The following is a 20,302-nucleotide window of genomic DNA, read 5'->3' as shown; positions in this document are numbered from 1 at the left end:
TTTGCAGTAGAGGAGGTAATAATGCAGGGTAAGGAAGTGTCTTGGAGCTGCATATTAAATCTGTTTTTGGCATTTTCCCTGAAAGTCAGTAACAAGGCTGTTGAGGAATTTGAATTTATGAAGGCAATTCAGAAGAGAAGTAGTGTGACACAGAGAAGCATTGAAGAAAACTTGGTGGGATTTATTTTAGGTCTCAAGTTTTGACAACTCAGAATGACACTGTACCAGCAGACAGCAATTACTACAGGAGCAGATCCTTCTGTTGCCTTTTCTTTCTTACATTCAGATAATGTCCTTTTGCTTACAGATGGTTGCCTTCATATGTACACAGAGATTTTTAGTGTTTCCTTCACTGTATGGATAAATAGAGAATCAATGAATGAAAATTAGAGATGGGTCCAAGCTTGGATTTTGTTTCTGAAATTCACCCATTTTCCATGAGGAGAGGCTCACGTTTTCTGGCTGTGGCAACGTTCCTAGAAGAAAAGAGTTCAAGGCTATTTTCTTTTTGAGCTTTTTCTATGGCTGAAAGCCCCTAACAGGGTGAGTTTTTGTTTGTTGATTTTTTTCTCTTTAGATGATGTCTGAAAATCTTTCAGCGATCGAAAGAGGTGAGCAAAGAAACAAAAAGTAAACTCCCAAAAGAGCCTGCCATTCATACCTCATTCATTTTGGAGGAAAGTCTCTAAGTTAGGCTTCTCATAACTAGGACAATCCTAGGAGGAGCCTTCATCCATGCAATCATTCACAGGCTGATAGCTAAAGCCAAAGATCTTTGATGGCAATACCTTTCCTTACCAAGGAGAAAATGAAAAAGACAGTCTTTGGATGTGCTTGCACAGGAAGGAAATATCATAGTTAATGCTGTGCTGAGGTCTGGAAAACCTTTTCAGCATAAGGCAGTGCAGAGACATTTTCCCTAGAAGGAAAAGGGACACTGAAGGATTTATTGTGTTGCAGTATTTATTATGTAAGAGGAATTTGCATGGTAAAGAGAGAAAGCAGATTTTATTCAGAATGTAGAGGATGGGATGAATGATGTTAATGAAAAGCTGATTGATGGAAGCAGAAGTTTTTCTACTATGCCACTCATATTTTCTGAACCCCAGCAATCATTTTATGGACATCTGAGTTAAATGATGGGTATGTTAATCCTTTGGCATGCTAAATTTTTATAGAGAGGCTGTGCCAAAATGGTGGTGGGATGAATCCAGATGTGATCCTACAGATGTTAGTTAGGGGGCCCATTCTCCCCAGCCTAGAGGACAGCTTCAGAGAGTGATTTAGCCCAGATATGCTTGGCATTGCATTTTGGCACTACCGATCTCTCCCCACATGGAGTGGAAATGTAATACAGCCACAGCGTGGATTTAGTCCATCCTCTTCTAGGTCCTTCACCAGCCATTTCAGTCAGGACTCCAGCTCCCACATGCTCCTTGCTTTGTCCCACTGAAACTGGGGGGCCCTAGAAAAGGGGTGGATGGTTGTTGTTTTCTTCAAACACAGGAACCCTCGTGATTAATGGGTGGTACTCTGACAGTTGGGATTGTTCTGTTTATTTTAGTTCTTGTTCTAAGAATAAGACTGCTTGAATTGCTGTGTTAATAAACACAATCCCAAGTAGAAGCATGTGTTTTGCAGACTATTTTTGTTATCTGATTGGGCTTCTTCACATCCTCCTTTTGTGACTAAGTCGAACCCACAGTCTGCTGAGTGTCTGCCAGGATAAGAACCTGCCTGCCAGACTCAATGCCACTAATCATTTCCCTGTTTTGTTTATTTCAGCTAAGATCCCTAAACATCAGCCAGCAGGTCCTGACAAGAGCTTGTTGGGTAATCAGTGTCCTGGTTTCTCTTTGACAACCACTAGTGTTGTGCTGGTGGCCAAAATTGGTAGGGCACCACATCCCAAGAAGTCCTCTATGGCTCTGCCACAGCTTGAGATTGCTTTGAGCTCCCTTTATAGCAGATAAAAATTTCCTATAAGAAATTAACTCTGCAAGGATGAAGCGCTTGTAAACCAAATATTCAGAGTGACACCTTAAACTGGGGCACTGTGAAAAGGCAAGATTGTGTGCCCTCACTTGAAGCCTAGCAATCAAGCTGAAAGTGTAGAGATTGCCTTGTGATACACTATTATCAATTAACCACCTGTCAGGGGTTTTCTGTGACTCAAAGAAGTAATGGTTGGCTGGCTGCTGCTTCCTAGGTAGTCCCTCATAATATGGTGCTGTTTCCTCTGTCTTAGGTAAAAGCTAATCTTTGACATTGCAAACGATTTGTGTTTGTTCTCATTATGTCAGGCATGTCTGTGAGATGAGTCAGATGAGCAACTCATCATGACCAAGACAGCTGAAATTATACAGAAGATACTGATTTAGTTGCTATTATTGTTTTCTCTAATATATGGGAAGTCAACCATATGTTAATTATTTTTCTTCAGAACAGCTCCATTAAAATTTAAACTGATGTTGTTAGTGGCAAGAAAATCTCTTTCAGTCATGCGAAAACACTGTGTAGCCAGCAGACCTTGTGGTCCTTTGCTTGGGTTGTAAATCTTTCAATAGCTGATGTGACAGAGTGTGCCTTTCTTCCCTAAGTGAGAGATGGGACCCTTTACTCTTTTGTATTTTTTATGAATATTGATTAATTACATGTATCTTAAAATTCACAGTTTATGGACAACTGTTCTCCCTTTACCTGAACCCATAGAGGGATCTGATGCAGGAGAACCACAAGATATTTCAAGATTGCATGGGGGATGGTGGTTAAAGATCCTGTGGTGATTAACAAACCTAGGCCTTCACTGTTGGTGAAGTTGTGAGATATGTGCTTCTAAACTCCAATTTTCTGAATTACAAAATGTGTACAGTGCTTTCAATATTTAGTTCTCTTTTTCTTAGAAAGGCCTAAGCTGAAAAAATCCAACCCACTCTGTGATCTAAAGAAAAACTGGAAAGATTTTTTGTCTTAAAACTGTTGAATGGCTTCCTCTGCAGACAAGGAGTGTTATCTAACTGATTGGAACAATTTTAAAATATGATATGCCTGCACTGCATGAATAAATTTTACAATTTGGGCCTTAATTTGGTAATGCAATTGCACTCACAGACACTTCAACATTGTGGCAACAATCAATTCATATAAAGTTACTGGATTTCTGTATGGAGTTATCTAAGAATCTCATTTGTAATCAAATAGTCTTCTTCCAATTCAGAATGCCAAGGCAATTTTGGTTGTCTTTTGTAAATGTTTCTAATTTGAAAATGCCCTATAATTTTTATGTTTGCTCAATATTACAAAGTGGAGGGGAAGCCCAGGAGTTTTTTGGCTTTACAAGGACATGAATGTGTCACCCACTATACACACAGAGCCAAAGTAGTCCTGAACAATTCCTGGGACACACTGCAGAGATATTTGTGAATAGTTTTGTGAAGATGATTTTCCCCTTTTGTCTCCATTGTCCCCCAAACTCAAAATCATGCAAACAAAACCTTAAAAGAGTCTTCAGGATGGTAGGTTAAAATGTGCATCTCAAAACAAAGCAAAGGAGGTGCTATTGATTGTGATTTAATCCTAAAATGCAGAACTCAGACTCCCAAACTGGAAGATTTTAAGGAAAAGGAAAGCTTTCCCCCCTTAATCTTTATGCAGTTTGATTTTCCACGATTTCTCTCACTGTGGGTGTGCGGGGGTGGGAAGCAATTTGAAGTTGAAAAGTGCACCTTTGATTTGGAGCCTTCCCTACTTTCTCCAGCAGAGATGATTTCCTTTTTCTTACCCTAAAACAAGTGCAACTGTTCCAGGCTTTTTATTTCTGTCCAGCTTCTTCCTTCCTATTTCACCACCTGGTCCTCTAGATATCCTGCTGAAGTAGGACTATTAACATACAAAATTCCAAGCCTCCAAATGCTTTTTCTAGTTTCAAGTTACTCTTTTCAGTTAAATAAAAGTGGTTTGGTGTGGCAGGTATTTGGTTGGTTGGTAAAGTAGTTTATTACAGCTTTTCTTTTGTTTGGGTTTTTTTTTTGGGGGGGGGGGTGGGATTATTGTTTGGTTGTGGGATTTTTTCTCTCCATTCAGTTTATCAGTTTTCTATTACCTTTTACATAATAATCTGAGCTTGTGGCAGGACTTCACATCAGTTTTGGTTTTCTAAAAGTGAGCACACTGAATCAATGACCTCAAAAAGTTCTGGTACATAATGCTGAGTTTTACAGTAAGTGCACAGCAGTAAACTGGAGTCATTCCACTTCTTCCTTCATCTGTTCCTCTGTGTGGCATTTGGAAAATGCTCTAATCAGCTTTTCCATTCCTCTGTCTCATCATATTCAGGTCTTGCTATTTGTTTTTTGTTTTTGCTTTGCATAGATGTCATGAAGAAAACAAGCCCAAGGGCAGCAACAGAGACTTTGTTGCTGGATTACATACAGAGCTCTGCCCATGTTGCCCAGAAAGCTGCAGGAAAAAATGAGTTCATCACATTCTCAGGGTATTCTGGTGGGCAGTGTCTTCTGCCTCGTGGTCATTTGGAGATGACAAAATGCTGCTTCATACAGGCCATTCCCAGTCTGCTCCTCTTCCTGTCCCTGCCTGCTGCCCTGGTCACTCCACACCCACGCAGTCCCCAGACCTGTCCTTGCGCCCCAGTGCCTTCCCCTTTATTGTCTTCCATCATCTGCACATGCCAGGCTGCTCTTGGGGCCCCGTGCAGCATCCCCTCGCTGTGTGCCCAGCCCCTCTGCACTGGAATGCAGCAGCTGGTTTTTCTCTCTGTGTGGGTTCAGACCCTTTAGAGGCAGTGGGTTCCCTCCACTGAGGTGGACTGCAGGGTCACAGCTGCCTCCTCATTGCTGTAGCTCTGTCTCCAGGAGTAGCAATTAGCAGCTGCATCGGGTAAAGGGTGGTTCGTGCTTTATGTTGAGTGTTGTCATTAAACGAGAGAAGGAAAAAAAATCTCGCATCTAGAAGCATTTGGAAGGATTGTGTCTGATAAAATTCTAATATTTGCTTTTTCCTGACTCCTTTGACAAGGGAAAGAAAATGGAAAAATACTAGTTTGGGTTCTCATTTGGGAAGTTCATTGGAAAAGGGAAAGAAATCAGGGAGAAATTACGTGAATAATTCAGAATGAGTGGTGTAAACTATGAGCTGTTGATCACTGCTTTATTATGCAGACATAGACTCACATTAATATTCCTTCTTTGGAAAAAAAGAAATCTTGTGTCTGCTGTTGTATGCTTAATTGAGCACTTGAGGCAAAAAACCCCTCATGACAAAAAAATAAAATAAAACATAACAAAAAACTGTATGGTATGCAAATTTATTCTTCAGATGATGTTCATATAATTTTTTTTTAGGAAAGTTGTTTCCTGCTATACATCCTAACTAGATTCTCTGAAGCCTCAGACCTCTCCCATGAAGTGGGTACATGGGTTTGGTCAGCATCACAAAGTGTGACTGCAGTGGGAAAACTGGAATTGAAATTAGTTGTGGAAAGCTAATGCTACACTTGAAGGCACTTTCTTCAGAAATTATACTTTTATTTATATGTACACTAATATTTTCTAGACAGAGAAATCAAATCCACGCAGTTGAATTGAATAGTCATTCCTTGAGAAGGCTTCTGTTACTTGTGGCTTAACTGTAACAGAAAACAGACTGTGCATTAGCACAGACTCTCAGCAAGATATTTTAGTTATAAAATGTCAAAGCCTCTTCAAAAATAATGAGTAAAATATTGCCTGGCTTTAAAAATTAGTATCACAACTTTAAGAAAACATTGTTGCCCCACTCCTTGTTGATCAACATGTGGCAAGATTATTTCAGTGGAAATATATGCCCACAGGCTATGTATTTTTGTGTTTTGTTTAACACCGGTTGGCATCTGAGATCAAGAAAGCTTAAACCAATTATGAGTAGCTGGTGCAGCAAAAATCATGATTGATACATTTACAACACAGGGTCAATTCTTCTGGCAATGTTATTGTATTAAGAGGGGGGAAAGGGGACATCAGGCATGCAACTTTGAAGCCCTGAATTAACAGAGTGCTCTGACCACATACAGATGTTTCCTCCCTCTGTGCAATCAGTGTGTCTTGCACTGATTGCAGCCTGCAGACCTCGAAGAAGAAACAGCTGTGCAATTGTTGCTAAGCCTATTTCCCTCTTCTCTTTGATTTATTGGATTATTTAATACAGGATTATTTAATACAGCAGAATGATAGGAATTTAAAAATGAAAAAGTGATGTTGAGTCATCTAGTCCATCTTGCACCAGAATCGCCCTCTCCAGATCTTTGTCCAGTCATGGATATGCTTTGTGATGTGATTTGACTTCAGCCAATTTCCTTTGGAAGATTGTTATACCATAGAATACACTTCATTATAAGAATTTTTCCCTGTCAGCCTAAACTTTACTTTGCTTGGTATAATCACATTATTCTTAGCTGTATTTTCCTGAAAAACCCTATTAAAAAAATCCTTAGTGTGTGTATCCTTTCAGAGCTTGTAGATAATTATCATATTTCCCTTTCAATAGTGGCTTTAGTCAAGCTATGCATATTTAGTTATTTTAATATTTTCCTATAAATCAGTCTTCCTGATGACTTTTATTACTATCATTGAGCCAAATCTCAAATTCCTCTATTTAATATTCAAATAGAAAAGGAAGGACTGAATAAAGACTTACAGATTAGATCATGATGTCATTGAAAACCCATCCTTTGAACCAGTGTTTGTGCCTTCAGATCTGTCTGAATGCCAGCTCTCCTGAGGCGGACTTCAGTCATAAGATTTGTCTCAACTTTCTTATCTAAAGCAGAAGTGCCTACATCAAAGCTACTTTCCCTAGATTCCTTTTATGATCATTGGACCCTATAGCTGCATGCAATTAATCTAAGCTGTTTTAGGTATCCACATTTAGCATGAGAGGAATTGAGCGTTAGAGGTATATACTTCTCTCTGTCTAAGGCCTCTGTCCTAGACCTGACTTCCTTGGGTAGTGCTTCAAGAAATGAGAAGAGTCAGTGTTGGCCATGGCAATGCCACCTCAGCTTCAAAACAGATGTTTGTTGATGCAGCAGATGTTGCAGCAGATGTTTGATGCACTGTGTGTCCTGAGACCATTCCTAACACAGTTGAATGGCATGGAGTTCAACATGCAGGAATGATGATCCCATTGAATAACGGGGTGGGTGAAACTGCCTTTTGCATAGGCATAGAATCACAGAATGTCTCCAGTTGAAAGGTACCCCTAAGGATCATTGAGCCCAACTCCCTGCTCCTTGCAGGACAGCCTAAAACTAAACCATGTGACTCAGAGCATCATCCAGAAGTGCCTTGACCTCTGACAGGCTCCGTGCTGTAACTGCTCCCTGGGGAGCCTGGTCCAGAGAGCAGTCACCCTCCCACTGAACTACTTCTCTGTGCCCAATCTGAACTGAAGCAGGTACACCATTTACCCACAGAGTATGAGTCTAGATGCCAGATATATTGGTTTTCAAGTTTCTTTGGACTGAAGGAAAACTATGATCAATGCCTTTCATTTTTGAAGGCCTCTGCAAAATGGCTCTTACCTGACAGATGCCAGTTGCTCTTCCCTTCTCTATCAGGTGTTTCTTCTCTGCTGACAGCTTAGTGTTCACAATCCTTACTGCAGCCCTGGGCAGATGCCTGCTCAGATGCAGTTCTTACCTCCAGCCACAGGTTATGGATTGCCCTCCATACAGGTCCAACCATTCCTGGTTTATACTGGAGTAACTAGGAAAAGAAATCAGCATCTGCCTTTTGTTTATTAGTTAAAAAAAAAAAAAAGAAAAGTTAAATACATTTATACATTTTCCCAGTGATTGGTTACCTTCTGTCAGACTTTATGACAAAATATGCTAAGCCTCCATTCCTAATAACTTGTATATAATGTCCAGGAAATTAAACCTTTGTACTAAATTCCTTTGGAGGGCAAACGCCAGAGAAGAAGGAGAGATGTTGAAACTGAGGAATAATAACTGCTCGAGATAATACATTTATTAATTAGTCCTGAATGAATTTAGACTGAACATTAACAGAAATTTTTCAAACATCCCAAGAGGGTGAAGTTGTGGTATAAACTCCAAGTGCACTAGTTGAGAGGAAAAACAAAACTTGAAGAGAGAATTTGGTAAATTTAGGGAAGTTTTTATGAGAATATGTAGAAGCATTTATGGGGATTGAAAAAAAAAACCAAACAGCCACGGATGCAATATGAAGTCATACTGTTACCAAAAGGGCTAAACAGGAGACTGGCCACTGCTCATGTGTCTGTACTATCATTTATTTCATGTTTAATGCAATGGTTAGTGGCTTCTGCTGGTTATTAACAGATCCCAGGAGGCTGCAGTCCAAGGTCAGTACAAGAATTTCCTTGCTGTTGCCAGACCCTTGGAGTTTGGGATGTCTCTTCCTGAAAAACATATGGGACTCTGGTTTTGGTCTGTTGTTGGTGATGCTAGGAGGGGCCTGTGTGGAGTGCATGTGTCTCTGTGGAAAAGACACTGTATTGTCAGTCCTCCTGGGCAAAGCAGGAACAGAAACCTGGCCGAGACCCAGTTCATCCTTCTGAGAAGTGTATTCCTTCAAAACTGCAGCCCAGACACTGTACCCAGCCTTTTCCCAGCTGGAGCCTGTGCTGAAAGCATGCTAGTCAATGGGTTCTGCTCCTAATTCACAGTAACTGGAACAAAGTGCGGCTATCCTCATCATTCACAGAGACACGCAATCCTCAGAGACTGCAAGCCTACCACAGCATGCTGTAAGTCATCGTGACACTGGCAGACAGTACAGGGCTGTCTGTTGGGACAGCTAACTTTGAAGCATCAGCATGCTGGAGATGAGAAGAACTGGGGAGAAGTGTGAGCTAGGCAGGTATTTTTAGCTGCCTTTTCTTAAAATTGCCCTGCTTTCCTAATACTGTTTTATCATCACCATGGTGAACTAATTCTGCCACTAGCCTGTCTGCTAATTATTCTTATCTTGATAAGCTGTTCCTCATTGGATCTGACTTTTTAGATAATGACATCTTGGTGCCTGGCCTCCTTTTCTTACAGCAGACATGAGCAGCTGCTTAGGAAGACTTCCTAAACTCCTCTCAAATTGTTTGATCTTTCTCCTCTTCACAGCTCCATCTTCTGTGCTGGTTCTGTGACAGAAGGGAACATTATAATTTTCTTTTTTAAAGTAATGTAAGCAGACAACTCTAAATTGCATCTGGCCCCCATTATAATAGGTGTCTTTTTCAAGGAAGATTTGATGGTTCTCTTGTTTCTCTTATGGATTTTTTGACCTTCCTATGGTTTCTAAGACAGGATGTTACTGGTGGATATTTCTGAGTGATTCCTCTTTTTATGCAGGAATGGGGTATCATAATCTTCAGATGATGTTGTACTAATGTGTAAAGACTTTCCAGGACAAATTAATGTCATGGTCATACTGAATTTACCCATGTTGTCCTTATAAGTCTTGTAAAAAATATTACCTGTATTGAACTTACTGGAACTCTTTTTTACATTCCTTATGATGATTTGAACAGGGGTTTCCAAGAGTTGTCACTTTAATTAGAAAGGTAAGGGGTTAGAGATTTATTGCCTCTATTGCATTCAGCTGTTCAGCCAGTCTTTCACTGGTGTGAAGAATGCAGTGCTTCTGCCTTGTTTTTAGAACAAAAAACCCCAAAAGGTATGTATCTTCTTGTGAAATTTTATTCCAACCTCTAGACTGCAGTGACAGCAGCACATTTCTTTATATCTCAGACACTCTGCAGAGATGGAGGAAGGTGGCTTAGGCTCTGTATTGTCAGACCAAAAGCAGTGGCTGTGTTGTGTGCCTCCCCTGCCTTTGTCAGGGCAGGTGGGGACCCTTCTCTTCAGAAATATTGATTATTGTTGCTCAGTAGTTCCACAGAAATATTTCATGTTGGGACTCTTAGGCTGCTACTTTTGAGACATACTTCAGAGCAGTTGAGTCCTTTCTTGCATTTTCCCAGAGCTCAGGGAATGAGGGCATTTTCAGCCCCTGGAAATTCACTTTCTTTGAGTAGAAAAAGGTCTGAAATCTAACAAACTTTTTTGTTCTTCTCATTTTTCTTTTTTTAACAGGGAACACGGGTTTGTACTATCTTGCCAGGGAGCTTATCAAATCAAGGATTGCACTTTCTCACCTACTTCACTGTCGGTTCAGGGTATCCCAGAACCATTTGCTGTTACTGATTATGCTGCTGTCCAGCATGTGTAGTTTGTCCATAACAGTGATGGGTTAATATTCTCACTGCAGTGGATGGCAGGAATCTGTCAGTGGGTAGGGATGTGGGACAGGGTGGACTGGCTCTGCTTCTCACCTATTTTGTTAAAGCAGTACATTCTGATTGTAAATGCTGCTGTTCCTGAAGAAAAGAATCCTGAAAAAACACCACAAAATAACAGATTAAAGAAATGTTTTTGTGCATTATCATGTAGCACACTCTATTGCACAAAGTGTGACTGTAATTTTGTTGATGATCTATGCGTTAATATAATTCATTGAAACTGTTTTCTTAAACTGAATCTGGAATCTGTATTAGAGGCTCTTTTTGTACCCTGAAATCTATTACATGTTACATCTTAAGGGTGCTATAAGAAGATTGACTCCCAAGAATAATAATTTTCTCTCTATTTCAGGGAAAAGTTAGAACATTTAATTTTACTTATGATAATTAGTATAATTTTATATAGGTTCAGAAGATAAGAGAGGAGGTGTGACATGGAACTTCTTTAATTTGCCTTTATTACCTATATCAGCTGTGAAACTGTTGGCCTTGATGCACAGTCAAAAAGGGAGAGATTTTTCTGTACTTGTAGATTTATGTTAAAAAGAACAAATTTAAAATAGGGATGGTAATGATGGAAGCTGAAAGAGTTATTTCGAGAAATGAGGTAGAATAAAGGAAGGCTTGTCATGTTCATTTATTCCCTGATTTTAGTGTTTGACTGAATGCAAAGCTGGAGTACCAAATCTGAATACGAAAACAAAAGACATAAAAATGAGAACTGCCTGCTTTGTTAAATATTGCTAACTGGCATCTAGAAGTGATACTGGCATGTAGAAGTGATACATAGTGTTAAAGATATCACCCCTTAATTGTCAGTTATATAAGCCCAAAGCTAGAAAAATGTTATAAACACTCGCTCTAATGTATATTCATTTGCACAGAAATAAAAGCTTTTTACACAGTGCCTGGCACATACTGAATATTTAGTGTAACAGAATGGAAAGGATTTTACAAGTTAGTGCCTTTAAAATGAGGAGATCACAATACGTTTCTGACATGGTATTCCAGCTTGGACTCTTATTTTACAATTTAGTTCATTCTCAGTGCAGAAACTGTGGTCCCATGATAGAGAGATTTGAGAATCCTGCACCAAGTACTGCTCATCTTGGTCATTTTGCCTACGGCACTGAGCAAAATTTGTGTCTAGCTTTGACAGTAACAGCAATTACTTCTGTTTTAACAAGAATCATCTAATGCACGAAGGACCTAGTGCACAAGTCTTGTGAGGAGAGGCCGAGGAAACTGAAATTGTTTAGCCTCAAGAAAAGGAGGCCTAGGAGGAGCTTACCCCTCTCTACTTGAAAGGAAGTTGCAAACTGGTGGGAGCCAGTCTTCTCTCCCCGGTTACAAGCAATAAAATGAGAGGAAACGGTCTCAAGTTGGGCCAGGGAAAATTTAGATTGGATAGGAGGAAAAATTCTTCAGCAAAAGGATGTCAGGCATTGGAACAAGCTGCCCAGGGAAGTGGTTGGGTCACCAGCCCTGGGAGTATTTAAAAGTCGTGTAGATGTAGTGCTTAGGCACGTGATTTAGTGCTGGCCTTGACAGTGCTGAGTTAATGGTTGGACTCGATGATATCAGAGGTCTTTATAACCTGAGCGATTCTATCATACTGTGACATAAAGTAAGAGTTGAAACTGTTTATCTTTTCAAATACTACACCGGGAATTCTCCTAACATAACTAAGAACCACCTGAGAAAGTGTTACCTAGTGTTCCTTTTCCTTTTATGGTCCCAGCATGAAAAACAAGGAGATAATCATGGTACTTCACAGTCTTCTTTCTCTTTCACACCTGCCTGCCCTTCAATGTAAGTGGTAAAGCCAAGATCTGGGAACTTTGCACCTTGTAGTTTCTGATGCACACATACTGTGCCTTGTTCTTTTTCATGTGTTGTTTTTCCAAAGTAAAAAAAAAAAAATAAGTTAGAGATGTTCTGTCTGTTTTTCTACAAACTTCTTAAAGGGTGATTGTGGGTTTTAGCTTCTTTGACAAAACACAAAGGTATTTTTATACATTCTTTTTTCAAGTCAGTTGGTGAAAAGAGCTTTCAGTTCTCAGGAGGGATAAAGCTCTAGAAAATGTTGATTTTTTTCCATCAAAAATATTTTTTACTCATAAGCTATTCTTTCCCTATCTTGATGGAAAAAAAAAAGATCAGATTTCTAGATCAATAATGTTGAAAACAGCAGCAGCAATCACCCTCGATGCATGTTGTTTTCTGGTGCACTTTCATATCTGAGCATTTCCTCATGCTGTAAATATCAGCCTGACTTGCACTCAGGCTTCAACCTCACATCAAGCAACACCAGAAAAAAACAGGGGCTGTTTAAATGCAACAAGGCTTGGAAAAAACAATTTTTTAAAAGTGCCAGCATGTCAAAACATTGAAGGAAAATATTGAAGAGTACCAGCATGCTTCCAGTTTGTCTCTTGCTGCATGTTTTTTCTATTGAATAATCACATCTTCCAGTGCCTAAAGCAGTAGTTCTTTGTATGTAATGTGTGCTTCAGGGCATTCAAAAAAAAAAAAAAAGATTGAAATTATCTGGAGGAAACCCAATCATTTTATTTCAAAGACAAATTAGATTGATCTTTCTTACCATTCTCCATAGATTTCATAGGCATGCTGCTTGTTGAAGTGGTATCAGGCATTTTATATATGATAGCAATTTGCATACGTTCATTAAGCTGCGCTTTGTAAAGCTCTCTGACAGGGGCATTTGATGGATCCTTCTGTGGACTGTATAGCTGCTTTATGTGGAACAATCTGTTAAATCATGCCTTTGTCCTTCAGATTGTCAGAATCAGTAAGTGAAGCAGATGTTAATAACTGTGGGAGAGTTTGGGGTTTTCTGGTGTTTACAGAATATGGGATAATATGTGAAGGGCATAATGTGTTTGTAAAAGCGACAGCTGGTGTTATTAAAGACAGAAAGTCTGCTACAAGTGAAAACTTTCTCTGGCATCTTGTAGGAGCTCCAGGAGGTTTTTTGGAACAGTCAGGTGGGTGGTCAATTCTAAAATAAACCCTGCTAATATTATGCACAGCAAATTGTATGCTTGTACTTAACACACAATTGTTCTTATCTTTGGTCGCAAACATTCTGTCACAGAGCTATCTCAGCCATGCAATAATTCATAACATTTCTCTGTAAATATGTCATAAGAAATTCCCAGGTCAACAATCCCGTGAAATGTGCCTGTGAGAAATATAATTTCATGCATTATCGAATTAGTAGGGTTTTACACTTGGTCAGTTTGAAGGTTACCTTTATGACACAAGTTTTGCAGGACCTGACAGTTCAGTCCCTGGAATCTCTACTTGTTTTCAAGGTCACTTGGCTGAAGATGTTTCAGCCAGGGAACAGCCTATATTTAGGTGGTTAACGTGCTACGTCTGATGGGTGGTAATTCCTGTCAAGATGTGGTGAGATGAGTGCTTATTGTCAGCTGCAGAGGCCTTGCGAGTGAAGGTAAAATGGGCGGTCATAAACTGGGTAAGAAATGAAGGGGATAAATAAGAGGGAAAACATAGCTTAGGGGGTGCCTCAGGAGAGGCCAGCAGAGGTGGAGGAGCTGATCTCCTCTCCCTGGGGACCAGTGATAGGAGTCAAGGACATGGAGTGAAGTTGCAGGGAAGTTCAGATTGGGCATTATGGAAAGATGCTTCACTGGGTGGGTGGTCAGTCACTGGAGCAGGCTCCCCAAGGAAATAGTCATGGCATCAAGCTTGTCAGAATCCAGAGAGTGTCTGGACAATGCTCACAGTCATTTGCCCTAGTTTTAGGTAGTCCTGCAAGGAGCAGAGAGCAGGACTCAGTGATTCTTGGATGCCTTCTATGGGTGCCTTCCAACTGGAGATTTTCTGTGATTCCATGTGGATAAAAGTTGTTACAAGGCTAACTTATGAAGAAGTAGAAAAAAGGAAGGCCATTACTGTAGGAAAAAAAGGAGGACATTACTGTAGAAAATAAAGGGTAAACTTTGACCACCTTCTGATCTTGCAGATTTTTATTGGTATTATCTAATAGGTAGCTCCCACTCATTTAAGAGATGGTATTTTGCTGAGATTCACTTTAATGACATTCTCTTTGTGATTATGCATTATTGTGGAAATCTCTTTTGGTGAATTGAGTAGGAGGTGCAAAGGGTGGAGATGTAGTGATGTTACTCGTGCCTGTGTGATTGAATCTGAGCTTCTGAGCCTGGCTTGTCTGCAGCTGATATCAACAGCAGGAATGGCTACACAGTGCATAGAATAAATAATCCTAGAAGTTGTCATGCTTGCAGTGATTGCCTGAAAATATGTAGAGAAGACCAGTGAGGGATTTCTGTTGTTCTTGCACATGAAAGTAGGCAGCAGCTACAAATCAGAGAACTGTTGCTTTTGTAAGAGGAATTGGCAGAATCTTTCATGCTGTTGCTGGATAAAAAATTCTACTGCTTCTGTTCCTCAGAGTGAGTCTTATCTTTCTGTCTGATTATCTTGCAAAAAATGAGCAGTGAAATAATTATCCATGCTGATATTTACATTTCATCTCTCTGCTTGAAAATTACCAGCTCACAGAAGGGAACAGAGGGAGTCCAGGACTCCTTGGGTGGGCTGATCCTTTGGAGAAGCAAATGTCTGCTCTTCAGCTGGGACACATAGGTGCTCCCTACTGGTGACCATTGATGCATAGTGGGCGTAGACAATTCTATAGCTGATTCTCTTTGCCTTCACTGGGAGTCATGTGGTAGGTACCAGTAGCACAGCTGCTGTGCAAAGCTCAGGGAAAACTCTGTGCAAAGAAAAGAGACAAGACTTTTTTTAATATGGGCTCTTAATTATCTTTAAGAGCTGTGCCTGTGTGGCAGTCCTGTGTGAAATGGCGTTTCTTGTTGCAGAATGCAAAGCTGCCAATAGTGCCACCAAAATACTCAATAGAGCATGTACTAATGATGGTGATTATGCAGAACAGAGACCAGACCAAATGCATTTGGACACATGAACTTTCTTCCCAGTTTTCCTTTTCTTTTTTTTTTTTCTCCTTTGTGTCTTTCCTTGGTCTACTGAGCCTGTTTCTTTCTACTGCTGCATCTTCTTCCTTTTTGCTTTGTTAAGCACATCAGGTTTAATAAATGCATTATGCTCAGGGTCACTGTGTGAGAATCACCAGGAAAATTTACAGAGACTCAGGGACTAATTGTGATTAGGTTTTATATGTATCCTTACAAGGATGTACATCCATAATTTCACACCTGTAACAGAACTGCCATGTTCAGCATTTCTGAACATTAAAGAAATAATGCACTTAAGGATACCCTTGATTTTTCATGTGGTTTCCCTATTCATGTCACTGTTCTGCTGCAAGCTAAAGGCAAAATACTCCTTAAATGCACATAAGGATACTTGTGGTTTCCTAAATAATTTATTTTTTCTGATACTGGCAGTTTTTCATACTCAGTACATTGTGTTTGTTTTTTCATTGCAAATGATTTTAGCAAAATTACTATTTGAAAATCTTGGGATTTGTTTTGAGTTTTCTACTAATTTTGAACTCATGTGTAGAAGTTCTTTAAGAATCTATACAATATTATATACCTTAAATGTAATGTATTATAAATTACCGTACCATCATTGTTGTCACCCACAACATGTCTCAGGTGATGCACAGCTTCAGAAGGACTGGCTCATGGGCTCATTTCTAAGCAGCAATTTTGCACAATATATATATTTTTTCATTTTATATGCTTAAGTCATATACTTTTAATGACTTTAAAAATATATTATCTTTTTTATCAGATCTTGGATTCTGAACTTGAAGCAGTTCTTCAAGATTATATGCTTCTTGAAACTGGGAAAGTATCTGCAATAAATAGGTACGTGTAATGGATACGTTCATGCTTTGTGTTGGATGGTTTGGACTGTGTGAGTTTTGTTGACAGTTTAATGTTGAGCTCTTACAGCTCTTGATAAATCTCAGCCTCTGTGAACAGGATGCTGTGATGGATCTTTGCAGGCTGAATTTTCAATAACACATGGTTATTGTAGGACAGAAATTTGGAAGGTTATGACGTTCACAGTTGCTCAGAGATTAATGTTTAGCCAAACCCGCAAACTTGAGAGTGAACAAAAAGGTGAGTCTCAACAAGCAAGTAAGAAGTTTTGAAGGTAAAATCAGTGAGAAGAAGTGGCTCTTATTTGATCCCTTCCTACCTGAGTCTGTGCTTCACCTGGCTTTACAGCTGTGTTTCCTTTGGGACGTTTTTGCAACTGTTGAAGGTAGTAAATGTATGAATATAACTAAATATGGGAAGGAAATGAAGGTTGAAAACTTGGGTACATTGAAGTTCCTGGAAATTTTCTTCTTAGGTGTTTCAGTGATGCTCACATCTTACGATAATCGTTTACAGAGAATATTCAGGCAGTTTCAGAAATACATTCTTGCATATAACAAAGCAATTTTCAGGTGATTTCTTTTTTAAAAGTCAGATCACACTTTATGGTTCTTGAAGTTCTACTGAACTCCTAGCAATGGAGAAAGTTGAATGAGAGAAGATTTAGAAGTTCTTATTCTTTCAAAAGAGTTCATAGACCTAGGCAATTTTTTTGAGATTCAGTTCAGTTGGAAGGAGTGAAAGGTTTCTTGAATACTGGATGTAACAGCTGGACTTACCTTGATCTGTGTGAGAAACTTTGAAGAGATTTAAAAATGGGGAGAGGTTAAATGCTTGTGCATGAAATTCACAAAAATGGATTTTTGCACTAAGTTGCTTATTCTGTAAGAATTTGAATGCAACACATCTTCATAGCATGCTTCACCTGTAGGTCCCAAGATATTTAGCAAAAGCTGGAGAAGAATGGTGGTCTCCAATTTATGCATGGGGTCAGGTACCTTCCTGGATCACCTAATGTCCTACTGCTGGAGCTCCTGGATGTTCAGACCCATGTCCAGGCCTGTCAGAGGATCCCGTGGGATGTCTAATCATCCTTTCAGAGTGTGTGCAAAAGATCAATGTTCCGATGTTTATGTTTTCCTAATATTTCTCATATCTATTGGTGTGCCCTCACTGCTCCCTTTTGTGATACATTCCTTGACTCTCATGTCTTCTGCTTTTTTTCTACTCTGCTTTCTTATTTTGCTTTTCTATGTTTTCTCCCCTTCTTAATTCATTTGCAGTCTCTGGAGATATTAGCTGTAGTGAGACCTTACACAAGGAGGAGTTTCAGGAAAAAAAAATCATAGCGAAATGAGCTTTCCTTTTACTGCCTCTCTAGAGAGCCTGCTGTAAAAGGCAACTTGCTGTCATTCCTGTAAATTTTCTTTTGCAGCCAGCTCTGCTGGGTGTCCCCTTTGTGCCCTGTGAACATCTGTGTTGCAGCTTACGTCTGAACCCAACTGGAGAGCAAATGTGTGAACCTGCTTCTTATTTTGAGCAGGAAGCTGCTGCTATTAGTAAGGCACGTGGCCCTGCTTCACCTGTGACTTTTTCATCCCCAGCTGGGAGAGAGCCAGCCGTCTGGATTCTCCCCTCCTTCCAGCCATGCCCTTGTCCCTGGGGTAGCAAGTTTACCTGCTTTCCACCAGACACTGTCCAGTGCCTGTCGTTTTGCAGCATTCATTTTCTCCCTGAATTTTCCCCAAGGTGTCATGCAGGAAGGAAGAAAGGAGTGAACACTGCAGGACTTTGTGATATAACTTACTTTCTGCTGCTCCTGAAAACTTCTCCTTGCATGCACACAGTCATGCAGGCACCACCTTTCTGCATAAGCAAGAAATCCTTAATCCTTGAAGTATTCAAGCTCCAGGGATGCTGGAGCAGAAGAGAAAGCTTTCATTTGCTAGGCTGTGCATAGGGGTTCCAGGAAACGTCGACAATGTTTCTCTGCCAATTCTGGACACAGCCCAAGACAGCTCACTGAGTATAAATTAGGAACTTCAAACAAACTTGCTTTAGCCGACTTTTTACTTTAAAAAGGGGGAAAAAAAAGGGGTGAAGAAAAGGAAGCAGCAGTGCTGCCCAGTTTGCAAAAGTGCTATCCCACCTGGTGTGCTCAGGAGTGCTTGAAGTGTATAGGTGGTGAGCTGAGTCTCTGTGGCATATGCGTGTCTCCAAGGGAAAAAGGAAATCTGTTGTGTCAAGTTGGCTTCAGCTTATGCTCCAAGGGCTGTTGTGACAAGCCTGGAAGGTGCAGGAACTTTTGTGAAAGATCAGGTGTGATAGCAGAGAGTGACTGTAACACTTGGGGGGAGGAAGCTGGAGTATTTGAGGTCAGGCTAAGTCGGCAGCCGTCAGCAGGCAAGGGAACACAGCTGATTTAGCAAGAGCATGCACCAATTCAACAGCTTTCCTCGGATATTTGGGTTGGACTAACTCAAAATTAGCAAATTCCTGGCTGACATTGCTGAAAAGGCTACTGGACAACTTTGTTTTCCTTGTCATTAAATGAGCTCCCTTGCGGTAGAAGGGTATGTGAGTTTCAGAGCTTTTCAAGCTAGGTTAGAAAAAGCTGGCCCCTTTCTTTCCAAAACTATCCATCAAGGCAGTCCCAATGCACCCCAGACATCTCTGGGTGTGTGAATCCTGTGCAGGCAATGGTCTCCCCTGTTCATTTTGTGAATGCATTTGTTATGGAGAGAAGGGCTGGTCTGGCTGATTGTATGGCTGTAAGTGCTGAACAGCAAAAAATTTTAAACAAAAAAATCTGGTCCTCTTTAAACATTGGCGGACAGATATCCATCTTCCATCTGTGGCAGCCTGTGCCAAACAGCAGAAGAACTGCAAAGTTAGTGTTCTGAAACCTCAGAGGAATAACTGGCACGCTCCAACTTTTTTTTTTTTTTAAAACTTCACACAAATCTGAAACGTTAAATACAGAAAGTAAAGCTAAATGTGACAAGCAGGCAGAAAGTTCAGCTAGAAGGTCTGTGCATGGAGCAAAGCCCTGGCACCGGGCATGAAGCCCCTCAGCGCTGCTGCGTGGGCATTGCTGCCGAGTGACAGCAGGCAGTGGTCACCCATTGTGGAGGCTGCTGTCCTTTGGTGTCCCCTCCCCTAGGGGCCAGGGAGGTGGCTGGGAGCCTTGAAGGACTGTCTGCCTCACAAGACCCTTCCAGAGGTGCAGAGTGACTTACACCATGTTGAGATGTGACACTTGGAAGGGGGACACTGAATACATACTCTATACCAACTAAGCAAATTAGTTTTCTTTAAAGAAAAAGAAGGCATTCTGATCAAACAAAGAACTTTCAGATACCAACTGTCAGGAAATAGTCTGAATTTTGCACTGAGCTTTCTTAAAAACACAAATATTTTACCTCTTTGGAAACACTTTCAAACTGACTTTTTGCTTAGTAGTATTACCAGGAAAAAGTAATACATGGATCTTCTATTCTGTAACCAGTAGAAAAGTAGTACTTCTGTCTTATCCAACCATGATTTGATAGAAAAGTTTCTCTGGACACACTGCTGGCTTATGTTCAGCTGGCTGGTAACCAGCACCCCCAGGTCCTTTTACACCAGGCAGCTTTCCAAACCATTTTTTCCAAAGCCTGTAGCATGGGGCTGTTGTGACACAAGAGCAGGACCCAGGACTTGGCCTTGTTGAACCTCATACAATTGTTCTTGGCCCATCAATCCAGCCTGTCCAGATCCCTCTGCAGAGCCTTCCTGCCCTCCAGCAGATCACCATTCCCACCCAACTTAGTGTCCTCTGCAAGGAGACTGAGGGTGCACTTGATCCCCTTATCCAGACCATAGATAATGATATTAAGCAGAACTGTTTAATCAATTAGACTGAGATATTTGGTCTGTTCTTGTTCTTACTTGAGGCTGCATCCAAAAAGGACTGTTTTCAGTGAGCTTGAATCAGTCTCATGGAGCAGCTGGGAAATAAAGCAGGACTGTGCATCAGCCATTATGAACTGGGCAGTAGCAATTTGCTTTGGTTAGAGAAAGTGTCAGCTTTTAGCAGTTCC

The 20,302-nt window shown here is 40.4% G+C and overlaps 1 protein-coding gene across 6 annotated transcripts in view; it reads left to right on the top strand.

Moving 5' to 3' along the window:
- Window positions 1–20,302, top strand: part of ENOX1 (ecto-NOX disulfide-thiol exchanger 1) — a 357,261-nt gene that overhangs the window by 56,155 nt on the left and 280,804 nt on the right. For all 6 annotated transcript variants that reach the window (XM_064714384.1, XM_064714364.1, XM_064714402.1 and 3 more), the window contains one exon: window positions 16,126–16,202. The gene's annotated coding sequence lies outside the window, so the exon portion shown is untranslated. Of the gene's footprint in view, window positions 1–16,125; window positions 16,203–20,302 lie in introns of those variants that run through there.

This window comes from Zonotrichia leucophrys, chromosome 1, assembly GCF_028769735.1.
Source record: "Zonotrichia leucophrys gambelii isolate GWCS_2022_RI chromosome 1, RI_Zleu_2.0, whole genome shotgun sequence".
In the NCBI taxonomy this organism is placed as follows: domain Eukaryota; kingdom Metazoa; phylum Chordata; class Aves; order Passeriformes; family Passerellidae; genus Zonotrichia; species Zonotrichia leucophrys.
The sequence above is the reverse complement of the archived record's forward strand: the minus strand, read 5'-3'. Positions and strand labels throughout refer to the sequence as shown.